The sequence below is a fragment of the Trachemys scripta genome, chromosome 1, assembly GCF_013100865.1.
Source record: "Trachemys scripta elegans isolate TJP31775 chromosome 1, CAS_Tse_1.0, whole genome shotgun sequence".
Lineage (NCBI taxonomy): Eukaryota > Metazoa > Chordata > Testudines > Emydidae > Trachemys > Trachemys scripta.
The window spans coordinates 38,484,128-38,508,271 of record NC_048298.1 but is presented as its reverse complement, the minus strand read 5'-3'; the positions used below and the strand labels follow the sequence as shown (position 1 = coordinate 38,508,271).

Genomic DNA, 24,144 nt, shown 5'->3' with positions numbered 1-24,144 from the left:
TGCAGGAAGATCTTAAAAAAAAAGATATTAGCTGTATACCTATATAGTAAAAATTAGGGCCTTAGTGACTTTATACAGCCGGTCATCACAATTATTTTGCATGCAAAGAGCAGAAGAGATTTTAAATAACTGCAAAGAAATATGGTTATGCTATTTCTGAGGACTAGTTAAAATATTTAAAGAAACATCTACATTGCATTTATGCATCTAGAAAAGCCTCAAAATAGGTAACCTGATAGGGTTTAGTCATAACTTTGCTTTCTGAAATAAGTAAAGTATGGGGAGGTTAAAAAGTTATTGTCTAGAGGTAATGTTTATTGTCAATTCTTTCACCAAAGAATGTTTTTGATATTTTATAATGAGTATGATTTGAAAACAGTGGTGATTGGATACACTCGAAATATTCACCAACTAGTCATGAAAGGTACCAGAAAATACTTTAGCTGGTATTCCACATTCCCACTCAATTACCCCAAAATTATTGTCTGAGGTCCAATGAAATATTGTGTCATTAGCACAAGAAGGAAGGATGATTTTGTGATTAAGGCAAAAGGAATGGTATTTAGGAAATCTGGTTTCTTATCCCAGCACTGTCAGACTTTATGTGACTTTGAGCAAGTTACTAAATCGCTTCTTACTTAAGTTAGCCGTCCCTTCCCTCTGCTGCTATTAAGGTCTAGTCTAAAAGGCAGGTTACTAGTTTCAGCTGGCTGAGGGAGACAAAACCATTTAGAAGATGGGCAGAAGGACAAAATCTCAAAAATGTAAAATACAGGTGATCTCTCAAAGAAAATGTTATTATCAACAAAGCAAAGCTACATCAAGTGAAAGGAAATATAAATTCCTTCATGGGATGTTCTGAAACATTTCTAGCACTTTAAAAAGCAATAGGGAGATATTGGCTTGTAAACATGTTATAACATTTAATGTTCCCCTTAATATTTGCCATTTTGCTCTGTGAAAAGTTACATTTATTCATGGGGGGAGGGGAGAGAGGAAATACAGCTTTAATCATTGGTTTTCTCATGTTGGCTCTCAGAATGCCACCTTGCAAATCTTCAGGGGAAGCTTCTTCATTGAACAGTTACTCAGTGGTCCTCATTATAGTACCAAGCTCAGTAACCGCTGGTAATTTTAACCTAGTGATGGCTTTGTTGTTACAAATCCTAGGAGTAGGACCCATACCATTTATAGCTTTCATTTCCTCAGTTCTGGTTTCCCTGCTGATATAAGGCAAGTGTCAAATTCTAACGACATGTTTGTTTAGGAGCTGATGGTGTCATACAGTGACATGAAGTTTCAGCCCAGACAACGGAGGTATGTTTTGTGCATCCCTGATAGAGCCACTGGGAAAAGCCAGAATGAACAACCATTTTTCAAATACCTAATTGAAATGGGCCCCGTGCTCTTTGTCTGACACAGAAGGGTACAGTGCAATGTTGCACCAACAGAAATACTTACTGAGCTTGATTCTCCACTGCCTTACATCATGTATACCCATTTACAGTAGTGCAAAGTGGGTGCAAAATGCCACTATTTTGATTTGGCAGTGTTTTACTGCCAACTTTACACAGATGGAGGAGAAGGTACCTGTATTTGCATCTGTCCTGTGTGTTCTTGGGTGTTCTTGTGTGTTTGTTTGTAGGGGCCGGCAGGGGCTGGGTGCTGGGACGGACGCCGAGCCCTGAGCAGGGGGCGGGGCTTGGCTGATCAAGGGGCCCATAAAAGCGGCCGCCCAGCCAGGCAGCGGTACAGCTGCGAGCAGCGGCAGCAAACAGGGCTGCTAACAGGGGAGTTTGAGAGGGAGTTCTCATTGGAGGAGGTAAGGGGGGAGGCAGGAGGGCACGGTGTGGTGTGTGCTCTGAGTCCACAGGTGCTGTGGGCAGGGAGTGAAGCAGGCATGAGCCAAGCAGCAGGAGCACACAGAATGCAGATGGCTGCATGTGGAAGCTGTGGTATGTATATGGACCTAGCAGGGGAGCTGGAACACAGGTATGTGTGTATGAAGTGTCGCCTGATAGTGTTACTGGAGGAAAAGATTAAGGGGCTAGAGATGCAGGTAGATACCCTGGTGGAGTTTAGGCGGGGGTTTGAGCAGCTGATGGAGGACAGGCAAGGAGGGGCTGAAGGAGAGTGTCCTGCAGCGCAGGTAGAGGCAGAGGACGGTGAGAGGGGAATGGAAGGGGGAGAACATGGGAGGTGGAAGCATGTGACTGTGAGAAGCAGGCCAAGGAAAAGAAGGGCCAGCGAGGGGGGAATAGAACTCAGGAATAGGTTCGAGTGTTTGGATAGCGAGGTGGAGGGGCAGCAGGTGGCGGCTGAAGGTGGGAGAGTGAGGAAGAAGAGAAGAGCAGCTAGTCCGAGAGAGAGAGGGGAGGAGTTGATGGAGACAGCACCAATTCTGGGCCCCGGGAGGAATCAGGAAGGCATAAGGGGGAGCATAACGGAAGATAGGAACAGGCACAGGTCAGGACTAGAGGGACTAGAGACTAGATTACTAGATTGCACTGTTGCCAGGCGACGGCAGGTGTATGTAATTGGAGACTCTTTACTGAGGAGATTGGACAGGCCTGTGACCAGGGCGGACCCGGAGAACAGAAGGGTGTGCTGTCTACCGGGCGCAAAGATACGCGATGTGGACCTGCGGTTGAAAAGGATCCTAAAAGGAGCAGGTAAGAACCCCTTGATAATCCTTCATGTAGGAACGAATGACACGGCTAGGTTCTCGTTAGAGAGAATCAAGGGAGATTATGCTAGGCTGGGGAAGACGCTCAAGGAGATAGAGGCTCAGATTATCTTTAGTGGGATTCTGCCCGTTCCGAGGGAAGGGCAGCAAAGGGCTGATAGGATTGTGAGAATAAATAGTTGGCTAAGAGAGTGGTGCTATAAGGAGGGCTTTGGGATGTATGGCCACTGGGAGGCTTTCGGGGACAGGCACCTGTTCTCGCGGGATGGGCTTCACCTGAGTAGGGAAGGAAATAGACTTCTGGGAGGGAGGCTGGCTCATCTTATCAAAAGAGCTTTAAACTAGGAAGTTTGGGGAGAAGGTTGGGAGATGCACAGTTAATCTCCACGCCAGATTCCAGTATGGAAAAGGTGAGTAAAATGAGAGGAGACATAGCCGGGGAGATGAGATTGGACATAGGAAGGACAGGGGGGACGGACGCAAGGAGGCCCGCAACTTATAGTGCTACGAATGGGAGACAGGCTAAACAACATACATTAGGGTGTTTATACACCAATGCCAGAAGCCTAGGTAGTAAAATGGAGGAATTGGAGCTCTTGGTCCAAGAGCTGAAACCAGATATCGTAGGAATAACAGAAACGTGGTGGAATGGCAGTCACGACTGGAACACAGGTATGGAGGGGTATGCGCTGTTTAGGAAAGACAGGAACAAAGGTAAAGGTGGGGGGGTGGCATTGTATGTCAATAGTGAAATAAGCTGTAAAGAAATAATAGTTGATGGATTAGATAACACAGAGTCCGTCTGGGCAATACTCACACTGGGTAATAGGACTACTAGAGCCTCTCCGGGGATAGTGCTCGGAGTGTGCTATAGACCGCCGGGATCGACCCAGGATATGGATAAGGAACTATTTAATGTGTTTAGAGAAGTAATTACTAATAGAAAGTGTGTAATTATGGGGGACTTTAACTTCCCAGATATAGATTGGGGCACAAACGCTAGTAGTAATAATAGGGCTCAGATGTTCCTAGATGTGCTTGCTGATCAATTCCTTCATCAAGTGGTAGCTGAACCGACGAGGGGGGAGGCCATTTTAGATTTGATTCTGGTAAGTAGTGAGGACCTCGTTGAGGAAGTGGTAGTGGGGGACAATTTGGGCTCCAGTGATCATGAGCTAATTCGGTTTAAAATACATGGGAGGAGTAACAGAATTAAGTCAAAGACTAGGGTTTATAATTTTAAAAAGGCCAATTTTAACAAATTAAGGGGACTGGTAAGGGAAGTGGATTGGGCAAACGTATTAATGGATCTAAAGGCAGAAGAAGCCTGGGATTACTTCAAGTTAAAGATGCATGGGCTGTCGGAGGCCTGCATTCCAAAAAAGGGAAAAAGATTACAAAGCAGGAGATTTAGACCGAGCTGGATGAGCGACCGACTCAAAGGGGCGATTAGGAAAAAACAGAAAGCGTACAAAGAGTGGAAGAGGGGAGGGATTAGTAAAGAAACTTACCTTAGCGAAGTCAGAGAATGTAGAGATAGAGTGAGAAAGGCCAAAGGCCGTGTAGAGTTGGACCTAGCGAGGGGAATTAAAAGCAATAGTAAGAGGTTTTACAGCCATATAAATAGGAAGAAAGCAAAGAAAGAAGAAGTGGGACCGCTGAAGACTATTGCCGGAGAGGAGATTAAAGACAATCTAGGCATGGCGCAATATCTCAATGAATATTTTGCATCGGTGTTTAATGAGGCCAATGAAGGTATTAGGGATACTAGCACCACTACAGAGGGGCATTCAGGATGGGGGATTACCGTATCCGAGGTAGAAACAAAACTTGAATGCCTTAATGGGGCTAAGTCGGGAGGACCGGACGATCTTCATCCGAGAATATTGAAGGAATTGGCGCGGGAAATAGCAGGCCCATTAGCGATAATATTTAATGAATCTGTAAACTCGGGGGTGGTCCCGTTAGACTGGAGAATAGCTAATGTGGTTCCTATTTTCAAGAAAGGGAAAAAAAGTGATCCGGGTAACTACAGGCCTGTTAGTTTAACATCTGTAGTGTGCAAGGTGTTAGAGAAAATTCTGAAAGAGAAACTAGTTGAGGACCTGGAGGTTAGTGGCAATTGCGATAAATTACAACATGGTTTTACGAAGGGCAGATCGTGCCAAACGAATCTGATCTCCTTCTTTGAGAAAGTAACGGATTTATTAGATAAGGGAAATGCGGTGGACCTAATATACCTGGATTTCAGTAAAGCGTTTGATACTGTACCCCATGAGGAATTATTGGTTAAACTGAAAAACATGGGGATCGATATGAAAATCCAGAGGTGGATAAGGAATTGGTTAATGGGGAGAATGCAGCGGGTCGTATTAAAGGGTGAACTGTCGGGTTGGAGGGAGCTTACTAGTGGAGTGCCTCAAGGTTCGGTTTTGGGACCCATTTTATTTAATCTATTTATAACTGACCTCGGAACCGATTGCAGGAGTGGGCTGATAAAGTTTGCGGATGATACGAAGGTGGGAGGTGTTGTAAATTCGGAGGAGGATAGGGATATCCTGCAGGGAGACTTGAATGAGCTTGTGAATTGGAGTATCAGGAATAGGATGAAATTTAATAGTAAAAAGTGTAAGGTGATGCATTTGGGGATGACTAATAAAAATTTTAGTTACAAGATGGGGACGCATTGGTTAGAAGTAACGGAAGAGGAGAAGGACCTAGGGGTCCTAGTAGACCGCAGGATGACTATGAGTCGACAATGCGACGTGGCGGTGAAAAAAGCCAATGCTGTCTTGGGATGCATTAGGCGAGGTATATCTAGTAGGGATAAGGAGGTCCTGCTTCCGTTGTACAAGGCGCTGGTGAGACCTCATTTGGAGTACTGTGTGCAGTTCTGGTCTCCCATGTTTAAAAAAGATGAACTCAAACTGGAACGGGTGCAGAGAAGGGCCACTAGGATGATCAGAGGAATGGAAAACCTGTCGTATGAAAAGAGACTAGAGGAGCTTGGGTTGTTTAGTCTGACAAAGCGAAGGCTGAGGGGGGATATGATTGCTATCTTTAAATATATTAGAGGGATTAATACGAGGGAGGGAGAAGAATTATTCCAGCTTAGTACTAATGTGGATACGAGAACGAATGGATATAAACTGGCCGTGGGGAGGTTCAGGCTTGAAATTAGACGAAGGTTTCTGACCGTCAGAGGGGTGAAATATTGGAACGGCCTTCCGAGGGAAACGGTGGGGGCGACGGACCTGTCTGGTTTTAAGATTAAGTTAGATAAATTTATGGAGGGAATGGTTTAATGGTAAAACATAGTAGTCAAGGAAAACCAAGAAATGGTAGGTAAATTGTATAATGGCTGACAGGGGTCAGGCTGGAGACTCTTGCCTATATGCTCGGGGTCTTACTGATCGCCATATTTGGGGTCGGGAAGGAATTTTCCTCCAGGGCAGATTGGCTGAGCCTCTGGAGGTTTTTCGCCTTCCTCCGCAGCATAGGGCAGGGATCTCTAGCAGGAGGGTTTCTGCTGATTGAAGTCACCTAAAACAGGATTGGGGACTTCAACAGCAGAGTCCAGGGAAGGGGTAGGGACGGTTTTATGGCCTGCAGCATGCAGGGGGTCAGACCAGATGATCATAATGGTCCCTTCTGACCTTAAAGTCTATGAGTCTATGAGTCTATGTAAGTAACTATGATGGCTCAAAGGCAGGGGAGAACTAGGCCCACTCTAGTCACTTAGCCATGAGACAAAAAACAGCCCAGAAGTCAAGAACACTTAAATAAAACACTCTTATAACTCTTTTCCTTAATCGTTAGATGTCTCCCCTGTTTCTTTTTCTATTAACCTCTCAGGATGGAGCCCCTGAAGAAAGCTCTGATTCAATTTTCCTCTCCCCAAATGTTCGTAATCTCTATCCAGGAGTATATTGTAAATTTTCCTTAATAAAAGTCTATTTTGATATTCTGAAGTTACCAGGACGAAAGAATTAAATGTGTAGCTTCACGCTCTTATTTTCAAAAGGAAACAAACTCTTTGTTTCTTGTAACCTGAACTTTTGTATGCAGGAAATCAATGAATGTGGGCTAGTCACTCAGGTGCTTTCAAATACAGAACTAAGAGGTCTGAGGTTTGGGGGATGTTAAAAGAGGGAGGGAAAGTAGCTAAAGAGAGACACACTAACTCTTTTTCAACAAAATTCAAAAGAATGTTTGGCATGCAGGCAAGTTGTTAGAAGGCACTGGATCAATAAACCATGAACTAAGAATTTATACTTTAACTGTAACAACTTTGGTTACGGACTGTAGATTTAATAAACTATATTTTACATATCCCTAAGAACATTTTTACATGACAGAGCACAATGCTTCCTATGCAAAGGAGCGGTTATGGTCTATCAATTCAATAATATGTATTTTCAAAACTCCCTAAATATGGTCTGTATCTACACTATAGATCCTACTGGTAACTGGGGTTAAAATCCCCTATGGGGATTTTTTCTTATATTTATCCTTTATTATCCTTTAAAATTAAACACAAATACATATAACAATATCCACATTGTATTCATACAACTTGCAGTCCTGATAATTGTGGGGCAGTAGTTTGTTTTTTACTTTGCTTTTTGAGAAAAAAAAATGAATAAATGACTGCATAACTGTGTTGAAACCAACTGTAGGGTTGTTATACAAACTGCCAAAAGCTACACTTTTTAACATGAGGATTCATGCTCCCATCCTAATTGATGGGATACTCCCTCCCCTCACCCCACCCCAACATCTGCCTGCCCCATCCCGATTTACAGTAAGTCAGATTCTGCCACTTTTACTTGGGGAATGGGGTAATTCAATGTGCATAATGGTGACAGAACTGAACCCTCTGAAAGAAGGAGAGACACACGGGGAAGCCTTACTATAGAATTTGTTAGCTTGGGCTGATTTATGCCACAGCCTTAAAGTTATTTAACTATATATATATTTCTATGTTCATTCCTTAGTACTTTGTCACTTAAAGCTATAGTATACCATTTTGAAAGACCCACAGGTTTTAGTATGTATGGTCTTAGGTCTTGATCTTGCAATATGCTGACCTACTCCTCCTGGAAATACCAGACACCCTCACATCAGCATGAGGAGGACAACATAAGTGCCTCAGACAGCTATCAGAGATACCAGTGAAAGGTCTTATCCCATTAGATGAAGAAGACACGTGAAAAAAGAAGCCTCTTAGTGCCAGGAGCATAAGACTAGCACCTTTTATTTATTTTCGGGCAAGTGGTGATCCATGTCTAGAATCTTCCTTCTGTGGAGAACACACCACCACTTTCTGATCCAGAGACCACTGAATAGGAAATGTTACTAATGAGTTTATTCTGGTGTTCCCAACATAGGGTCCAGACTAACCTAAGGGAGGCCCAGGACAGAGAAGAACAGTAGGGAAAACTGCATGACCCTTAATTCTGTACTTCTCCAATGCAAGTGTCTAATGGACACGTTGCTCCTAAAAGTCCTTCCCTTCTGCACCTGTTCAGTTCAAGTCTTGGACAAATGTTCAGTGGGTTCTTGCCCACTAGATTTGTCAATTTAAAATATTAGCCAAAGGTTTCATATGAAATCTCTCTATATCCTTTCAGGTAAAGACAGATGACTTGGGAGCAGTTTACCAGATGTAAGGAAGTGAGTTGAGATAGAATGATTCTATGAACAGGCAGCCAAGAATATTGAAAGTTGTTGAGGAGGAGTTACACTGACATAGCTATAATAGTCACTGATGTAGCTGACTTCCATCCTGTCCCCAGTTTATCAGCAATGACGCTTTAAAAAAAAAAATAGTTATTATAGCTAACGTTGGCAACAGTTCAATTTCAACTGGCATTTTGCCACCTACTAATAAACAAAACAATTTTGCTAAGGAGTATAAATGCTTAGAAAGAAGTTTGCATAGTCAAACATTTTCATATTGGTGATTTCTCATGTTTTATGTCTATCATTAATCATTAAAAGCCTTGTCTTTTCAAAATTATCACCACCTCTTCTGTACAGAAGAGCTTTGTGAGCACAAAAGCCTCACTGAAGTGAAATAGATCCTTAGGGCCTAGATATTGAACACTTGCTGGATGAGAGCCGAGGTCACTGTCTTCCAGCTATTAGTCACATCTGCAAATTGCCATCCGTCAGATCATCATCTTAGTCTCCCTTCACTGAATAAAAGCTTCCATGGTATGGATAATCAAGACTCAAGTGTTTGATCTGTGCTAATACCATCTCATTATGTGATCAAATAAGGTAAACAGGGTTGTGTGTTGTTTTACTACTTTGATCAGAGATCTCAAATCAACATTTTGGAGATGAAGTAAGTTTTACTAGTGATCCAGTAGGGGACATTCTTCCCAATCAGACAGTAGTAAACCAGTCTCCCTGCGCAGCTGCATTGGGGTCAACTCACTCGCTGCTATACCTTGGTAGTAGGGAAAGAAGGCAATCCTAACCCATCTGCGAAGGGGTCGGCTCACCACTTCTGAGGCATCAGCTTGTAAAATGAATTTGAGGAGTTGGAACTGAACAGGACAGACTCTTTACATAAGAGGTCTTTCAACGTCTGAAAGGCCTTTTTGCAGGCCTTGACCACTGCACCTTCTTGGGGTGCCTGTCCTTAATTAGGTCTGTGAGAGGGGCTGCTATTGCTAAAAACCCAGGAACAAATCAGCAGTAGCAGCCTATGAGCCCCAAAAACCTTCAGACTTGCTTTTTTGTGGCTGGATATGGGCATGCTTTGAGAGCCTGGAGGTGTGGCCAGGCAGCTCTGCATGCTGCCTCCTCTGCAGGCACCACCTCCACAGCTCCCATTGGCCACAGTTCCTGGGCAATGGGAGCTGCGAAGCCAGCACTCGGGGAGGAAGCAGCACATAGAGCTGCCTGGCCACACCTCCCCCTAGGAGCTGAGCGAGGGAGATGTCGCGGCTTCCAGGGAGCCCCCCAGGTAAGCGCTGCCCAGAGCCCACCTCACCCCATCCTGGTACCCCAACCCACTGCCCCCTCCCACACTCTGCTGCTGGGGGGGGGTCACGGATCCAGGTAGGGAGTCTGCCAGCCCCGCCAACCTCCTGCCCCAGCAACAGCGGGGGGGGGGGGAGGGGTCCTGGGCCATGTGTCGCTGCCCCCCCATGGCACCTCCGGGAAGCCCCCACCCAAAAAAAGTTTTAGTCGGGGATATATAGTAAAAGTCACGGACAGGTCACAGGCCACAAATTTTTGTTTACTGCCCGTGACTTTTACTAAAAATACCCGTGACTAAAACGTAGCCTTAGTTTTGAGTCATTGATTTGAGGAGATGATCTAGGTCCATGTTGTCTGACCTACCAGCCAATGTCTCTCGCTCAATGGTATTTGACTGTCTGGTTCAGTCAGTCCTCGCCCCCCCCTCCAGGGTGGGAAGGATGTCCACTTTGTCCACCAGTTGTGAAGGGCTCAGCCCAACTCTGGCATCTCCTCGTGGCCAGACATGGCATGGCAGCTCTTTCTCTCCACTGGGGTCTGCTGCCACTGGCTGCTCCGCGTTTGCGGTGGCCTGCCTCTTCCTGTGACTTGGCCCTCCAGTCAGGTCACTTCCAAGTCTCTCCTTGTAACGATCGTGTTGTTCATTAAATTACAAACCAGTGAATGGGAAAGGAATAAAACTTTAATAAAACAGACTGGAGAGCTTCTGTAGTAAACTGCTGCACACAGCCACATGATGTTCCCAAATCCTGCCTCCAGGGCACATCTCCAAATTCCTATGTTCATAATACTGTTCATTATGAGGGAGCATCTCTAAATTATAATCTTCTACAAACATATCTCTACACTCTCCTTCTGGGTAGTCCATAAGACATTAAGATAACACAAACAAACTGAGTTAGTGAGAGAAAGGGGAATGCCTCCCTCTCAGGATGTATCAGGATTAGGGAACCCCTTCCCTCAGGGAGAGACCTTCAGGCAGTTGTTGGGAAAGCTCCTGGCTTTTCTCAGCAGCTGAGGGTTGAAGGTGTGGTCTCTTCTCTGGTCTGCCCACAAATGAGCTGTTCTGCTCCCTTTTTAGCTCCTCCTCCAGCCTGTGCATGCCTTGCAGGTGTGGTGGGCCAGGCCAAGGCTGGCTGAGCCCATAGAAGTTCCTTAACACCTTGTTGTCCAGTGGGAAGTTTGTACACCCCACACACCATCCCACACTTTAGTAATGCAACCTCTGGCCCTGGAGCAAGGCAATAATCTAGGTTTTCCCTCCAAACTCTACTGGATTCCAAAGATTCCTTCTTCCCTACAAACACATTCCCTCTTCCTGAGGGGAATTACCCCGGAGTAAAGCAAAGCTTCCAAAGCATGGCACAAGCAGTTTCTGGATCTTCTGTTTTAAGAGGGTGACTAAAGCTTTCACAGGCTAGAAAATAAACATCCCTGAGATCCTTTCCTTAAAAAGAAGACTAAAAGCCCTCAGGGGGGCTGAATGAAAAAAACAAAAATGAAAAACCAATGCCTACACAAGTTTTTAAACCATCTGTACTCACCTACTGATAGCCATTGATACCTGCTTCATGATTGTTTCACCTCTGCCATTAAAGATCTCGTGTCAGGTTAAAAATCGTATTTTAAAAGACTTTACCTGTGTTACTCATGACACTTCCGATTTTTAAAAGCTGAGATAATTAATTGTAATGATCTAATTTACTTTTCGTGTTGTGTTTCAGCCTTTCACTCAGCCTGTAAAATAGCCTCACCAGTTTCACTGTTGTGTAGTCAGCTTTTGTTTCTCACGCAGTATAACATTAACAGTGCTCTGTTGCTTGAATTGTAGACATTGAAAGGGCAGGGGTGGTTTGGTTTTTAAATTGGTTTCCACAGAAATTAAAGAAAAATTGATTACAGCCGTGCTGCCTACCCAGTCTAGCTTCAGGCTAACCCCTCATTCATATTGGATCCCCAAACCTGCTCAGGCCAAGTCTTTTTCCAGGCACAGTTTTATTCTTCAGATACAAAACTTAAGCAAAACATCAAAAACAAGAGCAGTTCCTGTGCCCACTGTGGGCTACAGCTTTCAGGGCTCTTCCCCTTGACTTTCTCAGTGCTGAAAGGAGACCACACTCTTCGATACTCTTTAGCAGTTGTAGATGCCAGTGCGTCTGAAACCTAGATAGGAGCCAAATTTGACTTGACAATGCCTTTTAAAATCTTTCTGAAAGGGGCTGAAGAGTCTCTTTGCTCACATGAGACCCTTGTCAGAAGTAACTTATCCTGCCCAGGTTAAGACCACTCTCTTGCGGCTCCACACACTCATAGGTACGTGGCTGAGGTAGATTAGAGAAGCACCCAGTGGTAGTACCACCGGAAAAGAGTGACCAGAGCATCAACACAGAGCCTTCCCTTTAGGATGCCTGGCGTGTCCTGCTCCATAGACATCTATGATCTGTAATGCCCCCTGCCAACTCCAGGGACCACAAAACCCTCCTCCCATTAAGAGATACGTCTACACTTCAGGCCTCCTTCTATGGGTTTTACAGTGGGAGCAGGTAGTCTGTCCCAAGGATTTTTTAGAGATGGATTCCCTGTTGGTAGAGCATTTATATGTACATTTTAGAAGTACAGATATTGACTGTTCATCTAAGTTAAGGTGTGTGACATAGTTGGCAGGATACCCATCAACCACAGAAGTAATTTGGGTGTCCAATAATGCATCTGGTTCGAGAAGTCATTATACATTTACTATGAAAAATATTTTAACAATATTAGCTAGAGCAAAAAATAGTTATGACCCACATTCACTGACTGCAATTTAAAATCCATTTTGGTTAGAAAAAATAAAGTTTTGTAGAACTTACAAGTATTTGAAAAGTGAAGTACAAAAGTATAATCTATAGGCTGCCATCAGCTGGTTCTAAATCACTCTGGTTCCCGTTAGTTAGCAATCCACACTGTCCTGTTTCCTGTGAACAATAATATCTTGTACATCGGTAGTTAAGGATCAGCTCCTTTCAGGTCCTCTGGAAGGTCCCTATGCACGTAAGCGTTGCTGTGTAAAAATAAAGTTTATGCTAACATAAAATGCCAGGCAATGAAACCTTTGCTCTTTATCAGTAGAACAAAAAACTTTTTTCTCTAAAAATGAGGATATGATTTGTAACAGTTTATTTTGAAACTTCAATAAAATTTGTCAGTTTGCATTTGGATACCCGTATGGGAGTAGAACAGTTTTAAATATGTGCTAGGTACCTCACAGTATACAGAAGGCAATGAAGTTCCTGCCCTGAAGAGTTTCCATGTAAGGACCTGATCCCTCTTCCCTCACTCATGTACCATATCTTGCTATCAGTGCCATTAATTATGCATTAGCCTCTTCGTATTGTTCTGTTGCCCTCCTCCTTTATCGTCTCCTCTATGGTCCAGTTTTTGCATCCTTATTCATGTTGAATAGCACCTTACAGCTCTGTTAGTCCCATGAGTTTCAGGACATAAGTGACAGCAAAAAATTCAGCAAAGGCTCATGTGTAGTATGGTGGGGCAGAGCATTTCTGTGCCTGTGTATAGATGTTGGCATCACTTGTGCAGGCATCATGAAGATGTACATCGTGCTTTATCACATCTTATATGTTTTTGAGGTAGGAAGAGTACATCATTACTACATTTCTTTTCATTATCTATTCTCTTCCCTGGCTTCCCTCCAGCTGTTTTGACTAATGGCTAACCCCAGGTGTCCCTGAAACTGAGCAGGGGTCAGCTTTTAGATGCAACACTGTTGTTTTCATGAACACAGAGCAGAATTAAGACTCTTAATGGTTGTTTGCTAGTAACAGTATTATTATTTCTATAGATGTCCATGGCACATCACAGAACAAAAGGGAAAACACAGTCCCTGCCCAAAAGGCCTTACACGCATAAGGCCCATCATCCACATCCTTACTCACATCAGTAGGTTTACTCAAATAGATAATGGTCTGTAGGATCAGGCTCTTAATAAAATGAAGATAAACTTATTGAATTTAATATGGGTAATTGTTTTGCAGGCTGTGGGTAGCAGAAATTAAGATACTTAGCACCACCTGAGTTTTATCCATTAGCTAAAAAGTACCTTTTAGTAAGGTTTAATAAATGACATTACGGGAAAACATGTTAGTTTTCATCATCTGCTGTGCCAACATGGTATAGTAGGATATAATCAAGAAGGTTATCTTGTACAATATGAAATGTTAAAAATTTGGAAAGTAGTTTTTTTTCTAATGGGTTGAAGGAGGTCAGGGACTCATTAGAAGTCATTATTTGTAATTATACACAAGGGATACCACAAAGGAATGTAATTTGATACCAGAATCTTGAATCCTATGTAAGATGGAGCATCTACAAAACAAATCAACCAATCCTGAAACATACATGTTATGATGTTGCACTCCATATGCCTTATGAAAATATGCTTATGAATGTGAATATGTTGTAACTGGAATATGCTTTATGCAAAAGGTCTCTTGTAAGGTATCATTACAAAGTTTATAATCTACTGTGTGTGTTCATCCTATTTGTTTGCATGTATTATTTCTATGTCTGGTGTTAGGAGAATAAGATATAAACTTGTATCACTGATATAAACATATTAAGTGGAGGCCATTAAAGGTGCTCCAGAAACAATCAGTTGTAAATGGCCTTAGTTACTTGAAAGCCTTCCTGTGTACATGTGGGCCAGCCCAGGGGGAATGGAGACTAGGGGTCTTACAGTGACATGTGACCATGTCACCTGATAATGAAATCCATCTTAAATCTGGTTCTTTTCCATTTAGAAGGAGGGGTTTCGGACCCAAAGAGACAAAAGATTCCCACCTTGTGCCAAAGCTATAAAAGGGGGTGGAGCAGGACAAAGGGGTGGCCAGTCATGAGAAAACCCCTGCTTACCACCCGAGATGTCTGCTGGAACTAACAAGGACTATACCAGGGGAAAAAATTGGGCCCAGACTAGGAAGGAGTCTAGTCTGTGAAAGAAGCTTATTGGAACATGTCTGAGGGTGAGATATTACCTGTAAACAGTTTCTTAATGTATTAGGGTTAGACTTGCGTGTTTTTTATTTATTTTGCGTGGTGACTTACTTCGTTCTGTCTGTTATTACTTGAAACCACTTAAATCCTACTTTTTATACTTAATAAAATAACCTTTGTTTATTAATGAATCCAGAGTAAGTGATTAATACCTGGCGGAGCAAACAGTTGTGCATCTCTCTCTATCACTATTATAGAGGGCAGACAATTTATGAATTTACCCTGTATACATTTTATACAGAGTAAAATGGATTTATTTGGAGTTTGGATCCCACTGGGAACTGGGTGTCTGGGTGCTGGAAAAGTAACCTGCTGAGCTGATTTTTTTTTTTAAAGTCTGCAGCTTTGGGGGCATGGCACAGACCCTGAGTCCAGGTTGCAGCAGGCTAGCATGTCTGGCTCAACAAGGCAGGGTTCTGGAGTCCTATGCTGCCAGGGGAAACGGGCTCAGAGGTAGTTTCAGCACATCAGGTGACAGTCCCAAGGGGCTCTCTGTGACTGAACCCATCACACACATCTCTCTATGCACTGTGATGCACTAAAGGGAAAACATTAAAAAGGTACTTATGCATTATACACATTTTTACATCTGAAGCAAATCTTGTCACGCTTAGCACTGCTATGGAACTCCAGGAGGATGAAAATCCATCTAAGGACAGCTTTAACTGTCAGTGTTGTATGCAACAAAAATCTATTGATAAATGTTTAACGGTGGCATTTTCCCAGTAAGGGAGCTCCACTCTGATATATTCACATCACTTTACATCATGTCTCTTGCCTCTCTGAATACCAGCTACATTAAGTTATCCCACCATCTGTAAGCAGCTTTCTAAATATTTTAAACCCAACTGAGGTTTAAACCCAGCCTCTGTATGATGAGATGAAGAAACTGTAGATCAAATGGATAATATTCATGCTGAAATCAGAGCATATGGGGAGGAGATTTGAGCTTGGGAATCATTTAATTCTTCTTTTGCTGTTTCACACATTCTCCAATCAGTAGATCAAACAGGAAACTAAGAATGGCCAGACAGCCTTAGGGACTTCTTAACCCATTCAAATTCCTTTTCTACTTATTGGGGGGGGCCCAGATTTAATTATGTGCATCAGTTTGTTCATCTTGCTCAGAACTCTGAGCTCAGTGTGAGCTCTGATATTTCAAAGCCCTCTTAGCTGTATTTACTTCATTAGGGTCTGTCAAGTTACCCAGTTTTTCAAGACGTGTAATTGCTTGTGATGAATTATGAGAATATATAAAGAGAGATCAGTCTCAGGATGAGGTAGCACAGCTGCTTTTTTAATTCAGGGACAATAAAGTTACGTGGGAGCTGGAAAATTGGATTCTGCTCCAGTCGGCTCTCTCTTTTTAAATTCATTTGCTAATTAGTACTATAGAATATATAGCTAGTAATTTAAGGGATGTGGGATCTCGGATTGTCATCTGGCAGTTTATTGACTTAAGAACATCCTGAAGAAGGGGGAAATCTCTTGCTTTATAGGCAATTCTGTTTCTTTTAGTCAATACAAGAATGAGCTGCCCTGGTGGTTCTACTCACCAGGAGCCAAATTCAGCACTGAAGTCGCAAGGTAGAATCTCCACTGAAGTCAGTAGGAGTTGCACCCACTTATGCCAGTGACTAAAGTTGCTGTATTAACCCTCTTGCTGCTGCCAGATCCCAATCAGAGACTGGAAAATTTCTGGAGTTAACCATTGGGATGATTGTCCTTTCTCTTCCCCTGCCCTCACCTTTCCTCCCACCCTATAGAAGTGAAAACAGATTGTGTATCATTTTCACACACTGTTGATCATGAACTATTGGCTAGGTGGCAGTTGTGCTGGTACAGTAATGACTGAAGAGAATATAACTGGGGGAGGTGGGAGAGAATTATAAGTCAAGGTGAAAAACATAAATAAAGTGTTAGTATTAAACCAAGTCAGATCACCCACTTTTAAAGAAGTGTTTGAAGCTTTAAGAGACAATATACTCCCTTAAATGCATTCTAGTTGCCTCCTAGCTTCCCCAGCTAGCACTTATACACAGATGTAACAACCATCATCTTGGCTGTCGTCATGGATTGAAGAGCTAAAGTATAAGCTTCTACAGTCTGAGCTACAGGACTAATAAGGGACAGCTATTTAGGCACCTAAAGATTCAGATAGCAACCTTAGTAAATCCCACTAGGCACTAAGCAGGGTAGGTGCCTAACTCCCATTGACTTCAATAAGAGTTAAGTACTTAACTCACTTAGGTGAGTAGGGGGATTTTCAGACATACCCATCTTCAGATGCCTAAATACCTATGTAAATTTGGCTTCAAGTCCTCTAACTGGAAGCTGTAGCACACTTACAGTCAAAAAAGTTAGTATATTATACCCAAAAATTGAAAAAAAAATGGTTTCTTTCATGTAATTCAAAACTTTTCTGTGACTTTTTCAAAGTTTTTTGCCCCTTTGAAAAATTCCTGCTTCTCACCAGTGAGAAGTTAGCACCGAATTAAAAAAAAAACAACAACAACCACCACCTACCATCAAATAAGAATGGCAGCATTTCACAGACAGTTTGCACTCACTGTGCCCAGGGGAAATTATTACAGCTACTCTGTGACAAGAACTGTACAGAAAGGAAGGAGTTAATATTTACCAATCCAGTCTGGATAGCAGAGTCTCGCTATACGTATTCAGAACTAGCTGTATATATAGCATGGTTGTTTACAAGTTAGAGAACATTCTATAGGTCACTCAAGGCTAAACCCACCAATCAGCTTTGTCTCATGTTTTTCTGTATCAGCTTGTTCCTTTCTTATCTCTGCTTTGGATACCACTTTCTAGGCACCAAGGGTCTGTGAAGCCGTTCCCTGCTTGTACAGGATGTAGAATGAACCTATCTTGTCTCTGACAGATTTAGTATTTTAGCTTTGCAAAGTGTTATGGGATACATACCTGAGCATGGGTGAGCAGGAGTAAACAGCATTGTGGGGAAAGCATAATAGAATTCAGTTAACACAACTACCCTATGTTCATATATGTTATAATGTATACAATATTAATATTTAATATTGTAAAACCCCATATTAGTGGGGTGTGCCTATATATATATATATTGACTAACCACACTACATTTTACCTGCCATTCTTCACATCTCTTGCCTCTATTTTCATCCCGCTTAACCGTAGCTCCACCATCACTCCTTCCATCCCGCCATCTGTTCTCTGCCCCTTTTAACTTCTCCCTCCATTCCTTATTCCTGGTCTCCCACACCCTTCAACACTTTCCCCTGGGTCCTCCTTTCTCAGTCACCACAGGCTGAAGTAATAAAGCAGTGGCATGTGCTGAGGTGTTGACATGTGCTTCACTGTTTCCCATCTCCCGTTCACGGATGCTACGTGTTTTCACTGGGACCAACATGAAGGGCAGAGGATAGTGCTGTGCTGCTGCTGAAAAATAAACCTGGACAGGGCCACTCTCCAATGGACTATTGGCTAAGGCAGCTTCCCCCTGCACACATGCTCTTGCTGTCTGCCTGTATTGGGAGTGCCTTCATGATACCAGAGAGAACAATATGCAGTGCAGGAAGGAAGCAGTACTATATGTTCAAACCAACTCACAGAATTTCTATAAAATTCCCCTTTCCCCTATTTTCATTCAAAGAATTCCAAACCACCTGAAACCAAAGTCAAACTGTATGCATCACCCTTCAGATAGGCTTCCGCTTAAGTGCGAGGCTCAGCCTGATCAGTAGGCTGAAGGTTTCCTCCTTAGCTGGGATTCCCATACATGTATGCATATGAAAGCACACGCACAAAAAGTAGCTTTCAGGTCATTGATTCAGGTGCACTTTTGAGGGCTTCTTTAAACATTTTGCCAGGTTATCCTGACCCTGCCAGTCTGGCTTTGCTGGAAAGCACAAAGCAGTACTGTACTTCTGTAGCTCAGAAGCATCCCCATGTGATGCATACATGTGTTCCAGTAGCCATAGGCACTATTCATTGTGATAACCTGAATGTCCTTTGCTCTGAAGAAATAGTTTGTCAAATCTCCTCTGCCTTGCTTTTGTGCATATATGTTGGCATATCTTGCCTCCCTCCACTCCTCTTAGGCAAGATGGAAACATACAACCCATTTTGTCTTTCATTCCAGAGGATCCCAAGAATGCTATAAACCATACACGTAAAGGAAATCACATCTTTGAAATGCAACCACCTTTGGGATGGAAGTTCGTAGCCAGGGAGATGACCAGAACACGTAGCATGGCATATCAGAGGAGTGAGAAGGAATGCTAGTCAGGGACCTCCATGCAAACCCCTACCCCAATAAGGTATCATGATAATTTTCCTGATCACTCAGAGAAGACAGAACCTAATTGGTTTCAGGATATCCACACAGTAAACTTCATGGAATTCCTTTTCCTCTACTTTTGTAGAATAAGGAGCTGTTCTGGCCCTGCTGTGATTTAAACCTGCAGGAGTCTACAACACACTTTAACAACCTGCTAAAAGTTTTGATGGATGAAGGATAACCAAATTTCTGAACACAATTTTATCATCACTCTCTGTAAAGAGACCTCACACAGGATAGCTTATGTCTGACTTTGCTAGTAGATACACTGTGCCAACAATCTGCATCTCTCTATGCCAACAATCTTCATCTCTCTAAAGAAGTATTTCTGTACACAGTGCACAGTTGATTTGTATTAGGGGCTCTATACTTTTACGTTTATGAATACCACAGCAGATTTTGATGATCGAACATCTTTTATTTTGAAATGCTCTTCCTTCAGTCTGTGGCTGCATATGCTAAAAGAACTCAGAATAAACAAGATGACACCAAACCAAATTTAAATGTGCCAACTGCATTGAATAAATTTTGGAAACATCAAATTCCCAAGTGGTGGCTTCTGATGACAAGTCGGGTTAGTAATGCTGTCACAACCCACTGGCCCCCTCAGTCATGGGGTCCTCTGGGGAGGCAGATCAGCACTGTATGTTGCTAACGCTTTTGCAAGCATCACAAGGCATTTTCGGAAGGGTCACAGCGGACCCTGGATGACCCATGCACGGGACAAGAACTCCCATCCACCCTTCTTCTTACGTTACAACCAGGCTTGGCCAGCGCGGGTGTGTGAGTATGAAAGTGGGTTAGGGCTTGGGGCATTAACGCTTTCTTTCTTCCTGTGAGTGACGTGGGAGCATTCCCAGTGCTCGGCACTGTTATTTTATTATTTTATTAATAAAGCTTTAAAACTTAGACACTTGGTGTGCTCCGTCAGCTCCTCCCCTAATGATCCTGCCTGATCACCTGACGCCTCAGGCAGATTGGTAACAGAAATCTGTCACAATGCCAAGACAACCTGTGTTGATGCACATACAATTTGATTTTCACTTGCTAATATAAATTAGTCCCGAGTGCATTTTTACATTTCAGTTTCACTTATCCATTTTCAGTGGTCACCATAAAACTGGTTGAAATTTTTCAGAAGAAAGTTTTCCCATCAGAAAATCCTGATTTGACAAGATCAAAAATTTTTCCAGGAACATATTGATTTCATCAATAAATAAATAAAGATATCCTATCTCCTAGAACTGGAAGGGACCCTGAAAGGTCATTGAGTCCAGCCCCCTATCTTCACTAGCAAGACCAAGTACTGATTTTGCCCCAGATCCCTAAGTGGCCCCCTCAAGGGCTGAACTCACAACGCTGGGTTTAGCAGGCCAATGCTCAAACTACTGAGCTATCCCTCCCCCTTATTATTGATATGCTTCATTTTGATTTCTTTGTTTGATTTTTTAGATTATAAATAATAATAGAAAAGCCTCAATGAAGCATGTCAACCTTATCAAAACTAAAAGATTCAATAAGGCCACTTCAATATATTTGAAATGAAACATTTTGGAATTTTCATTTGCAGGAAGTTTCAAAATTTTGATTTTTTGTTCCAACTCAGGACAACAGGAAAATTCAAATTGTCAGAATTTCCTGCATACAGGAAATTCTAGCTCCAGTCAATCAACTCTAGTCATCAACCTACACTAGCAAGCCTAGCCATTCACGAATGAAGTTGTTTTCTATGTCACTCAGTCTTTATAAATGTATGCTACTGCTGATGCAAGTCTTTTCACACTCCATAATACATATCCTTCAAATGGGCTTAATTTGGCTGCAGTATACTGAAACAACTATTAACAATAAAATTACTAAGGAAAGATGAAAATGTTGGCTTTATAGAAGCAGATGTCACAACAGTCGGATACTAACAAAAAGACTGGCTGGCTTCAAACATACTCTTAGCATTCAGTTTAACAGATGAATACAGTGTGCCAGACATGAGAATAAAATCAGGGCTGTGTAGCAATAATCTCATTCCATTCACTCAGTTGCTTGCTACACTAAATGGTCTCCAAAAGATGAATACATTACTCGGTGATGTAGATATTTAAAATACATTTCCTTACACCTAATTGTCATAGCACTGTAGTTCCAATTTCCCCCAGTTCATGGAAAAGCTTTTTAACTAGGTTTCTGTCACAGAGTTTTTTCTGTAGTGGAAATTTAAGAGTTCTTTACATTTACATCTACAGGTATTCATAAAGTATCTATTAAGAATAGAAAAATATATATATACTTTATTCCCCAAAAACTGGTATTTAATTCCGTCTGAAAAGAGCTATAATAAGCTAATGTAATAGTTGCATGTTTACACACTTAAAGTGTCAGAAACTTACAAAGTTAAAGTTGCCAATGCAGTCTTGATTCTGCCCAGATCTCTTGCCAGAGCTATGGATAGGTGAACTATACCGTGAATAAGTATATAAGTATTATGAAATAGTCTTTAGTTACATTATTACATTTGTCATATACTAAAATAGAGCTTCATATATTCTTTTCTACTACCTTAGATTCACACATTTACCATCTTTTTCATTCTTTTGTATTTACTTTATTTTTATTGCCATAATGGTACAAAGTATCTTTATTGACCTAGGTCAAATTTTCAAACCTGGTGCTCCAATGTATACATGGCCTCATTTTCAGAAGTGGAAGAGCACCCATAAATCCCACAGAAATCAATGAGAGCTGCAAGAGATGAGAGGCTTTGAAAATCAAATCACTTATATTTAGGAACGTAATTATAGATTTAAGATCCTAACTTTATACCCTACAGGTTTTGAATGTGTTGGCATTAGGGTCACTAGGATACACTCTCTTTGTGCTAAGGTATGTATTTTAATAACATAGCTCAATTTTGCCTTGTAGATACAAACCCATTTTGCAAGAGAAGTCAACACTCTAGCTAGAGATCTGGGAGACAGATCTGTTCAGGGTGTGGGGGAGGCTTCACTCACTGCTGCATCCCTAAAAGGGCTGCAACATATGCTGCCCTACTGGGCTCAGCACTATTGCTGGCAAATGTTTTGAGTGGCACAAGGCTATGGTCCCATCTCTCCTTCTTAGATGGTAGCCTAGTGGTGCTAACCCTGCACAGTCCTTTCATACAGATTAGCGGAAGGAATGCATCTGTGGACAGTTCCCAGGGAGAAGGGGTGAGCTAAAAAAACAGAAGAAACATTTTTTACTCTATTCTTCTTGTCCACCCATAGAGACACTGGCCACCATCTCCCATTGAGACAGCAACCATGTATTATACAAATTAATTTCAATCAGCAGCATGGCCCATCCTTAGAAGATGAGGCAATTAGCCACAAAAATAACTTACCAACAATTTTGGCGATCTTCTTATGCCCGCAAGTTTTCACCATTATTCCATATTATATACCTACTATGCAGTGTGTTGTGTAAGAACAGTACACCATGTACTCTTCACATACACAATTTTAATGCAATGTATCTGACATACATACAGTGGTAAATAGTATTACAAGCTGCTTCACATATGTATTAAGAATGTAGATTTTTTTTAATGAAATACTATAATATTTAAGAAATAGTATGCGATGATGTAATAAAAAACTGAATTGCAGGGCATACGTGCAAGGGAGAAGAATTAAGGCTGTGCATGCATATTCCCAACAGTTATTTTAAATGGAATTTCCTAGGTTTTCTTTAAGAGAAAAATAATTACTCTGTGGTACTATTTAGCTAGCCATCACCAGAACACCCTATACCAAATATCTAATCAGGTTCACAGAAGAGAACCTTAGAAGGCCTGCAGCTTTTAAATTGCAAGACATGCAATAAATAAGTTAAGGCTTTCAAGATTTCATGGAAGCCCTCACTTCATTCACTGCACTACTTCACTAAACTTTTCATTGATACATACACAGAATACAATATTCTCTTCCACAGGCCTTAACTCGGTCAAAATAAAGCAGGTGTTTCTGGAATACTTGAGGTCATTTCCCCTCAATCAAGGCTGTTTCCATGCTAGATTTTAACTCTATCTGTAGCAATTTCAGCACAAAAACTGTTCAAAAAAAGGTTACAAGAATTTGTTTTTTTAATAATGTGAGACTATTCCCCCCCACCCACACACACACTCTGACTACATTCTGCTCAAACTTTGAAACAATAATCTGCCTTTGACCAGATACTAAGGTGAGTAATCCTGTCCCCATGGAAACCAACAGAAGCTTTGCAATGATTTCCAGGGGGGTAAATGTGGAAAATCTCAAGGTGAATATTTGAGGGAAGTTACAAGAGATAGATAAAATCTAAAGTCTTGCCTAATATTCAGGTTACATGCCATCACCACTTTATTGAATTTAAACCATCATATTTCTGATGTCATGTAAATTCACATTACATAGTATGAACACTTAGAAAATATAAGGACCAAGGCCCCCATCCTGCAAGTTGTTCTTCGTGGGAAGACAAAAGTGAAAAGCACCAGCGAAGTTAATGGGGCTCCCTGCAGGCACAGAATTCCACCTTTATAGAACATAGAATGGCCCTACACTGGGTCAGAGCAAAGGTCTATCTAGCCCAGTATCCTGTCCTTCAACAGTGGCCAGTGCCAGGTGCCCCAGAGGAATAAACAGAACAGGTAATCATCAAGTGATCCATCATCTGTCGCTCATTCCCAGCTTCTGGCAAACAGAGGCTAGAGACACCATTCCTGCCCATCCTGGCTAATAGCCATTGATGGACCTATCCTCCATGAATTTATTCGTTCTTTTTTGAACCCTGTTATGGTCTTGGCCTTCACAACATCCTCTGGCAAGTTCCACAGGTTGACAGTGTGTTGTGTGAAGAAATACTTCCTTTTATTTGTTTTAAACCTGCTGCCTATTAATTTCATTGGGCGACCTCTAGTTCTTGTGTTACGAGAAGTAGTAAACACTTCCTTATCCACTTTCTCTACACCAGTCATGATTTTATAGACCTCAATCATATCTCCCCTTAGCTGTCTCTTTTCCAAGCTGAAAAGTCCCAGTCTTATTAATCTCTCCTCATA

General features: G+C 42.0%; 1 protein-coding gene across 5 annotated transcripts in view; it reads right to left on the bottom strand.

Annotated features, from left to right (window-relative positions):
• Window positions 1–24,144, bottom strand: part of GRM8 (glutamate metabotropic receptor 8) — a 491,761-nt gene that overhangs the window by 397,036 nt on the left and 70,581 nt on the right. The window contains exon 1 of one of the 5 annotated variants that reach the window (XM_034767910.1): window positions 17,376–17,391. The exons of the other annotated variants lie outside the window; for them this stretch is intronic. The gene's annotated coding sequence lies outside the window, so the exon portion shown is untranslated. Of the gene's footprint in view, window positions 1–17,375; window positions 17,392–24,144 lie in introns of those variants that run through there. 5 annotated transcript variants of the gene reach the window in all.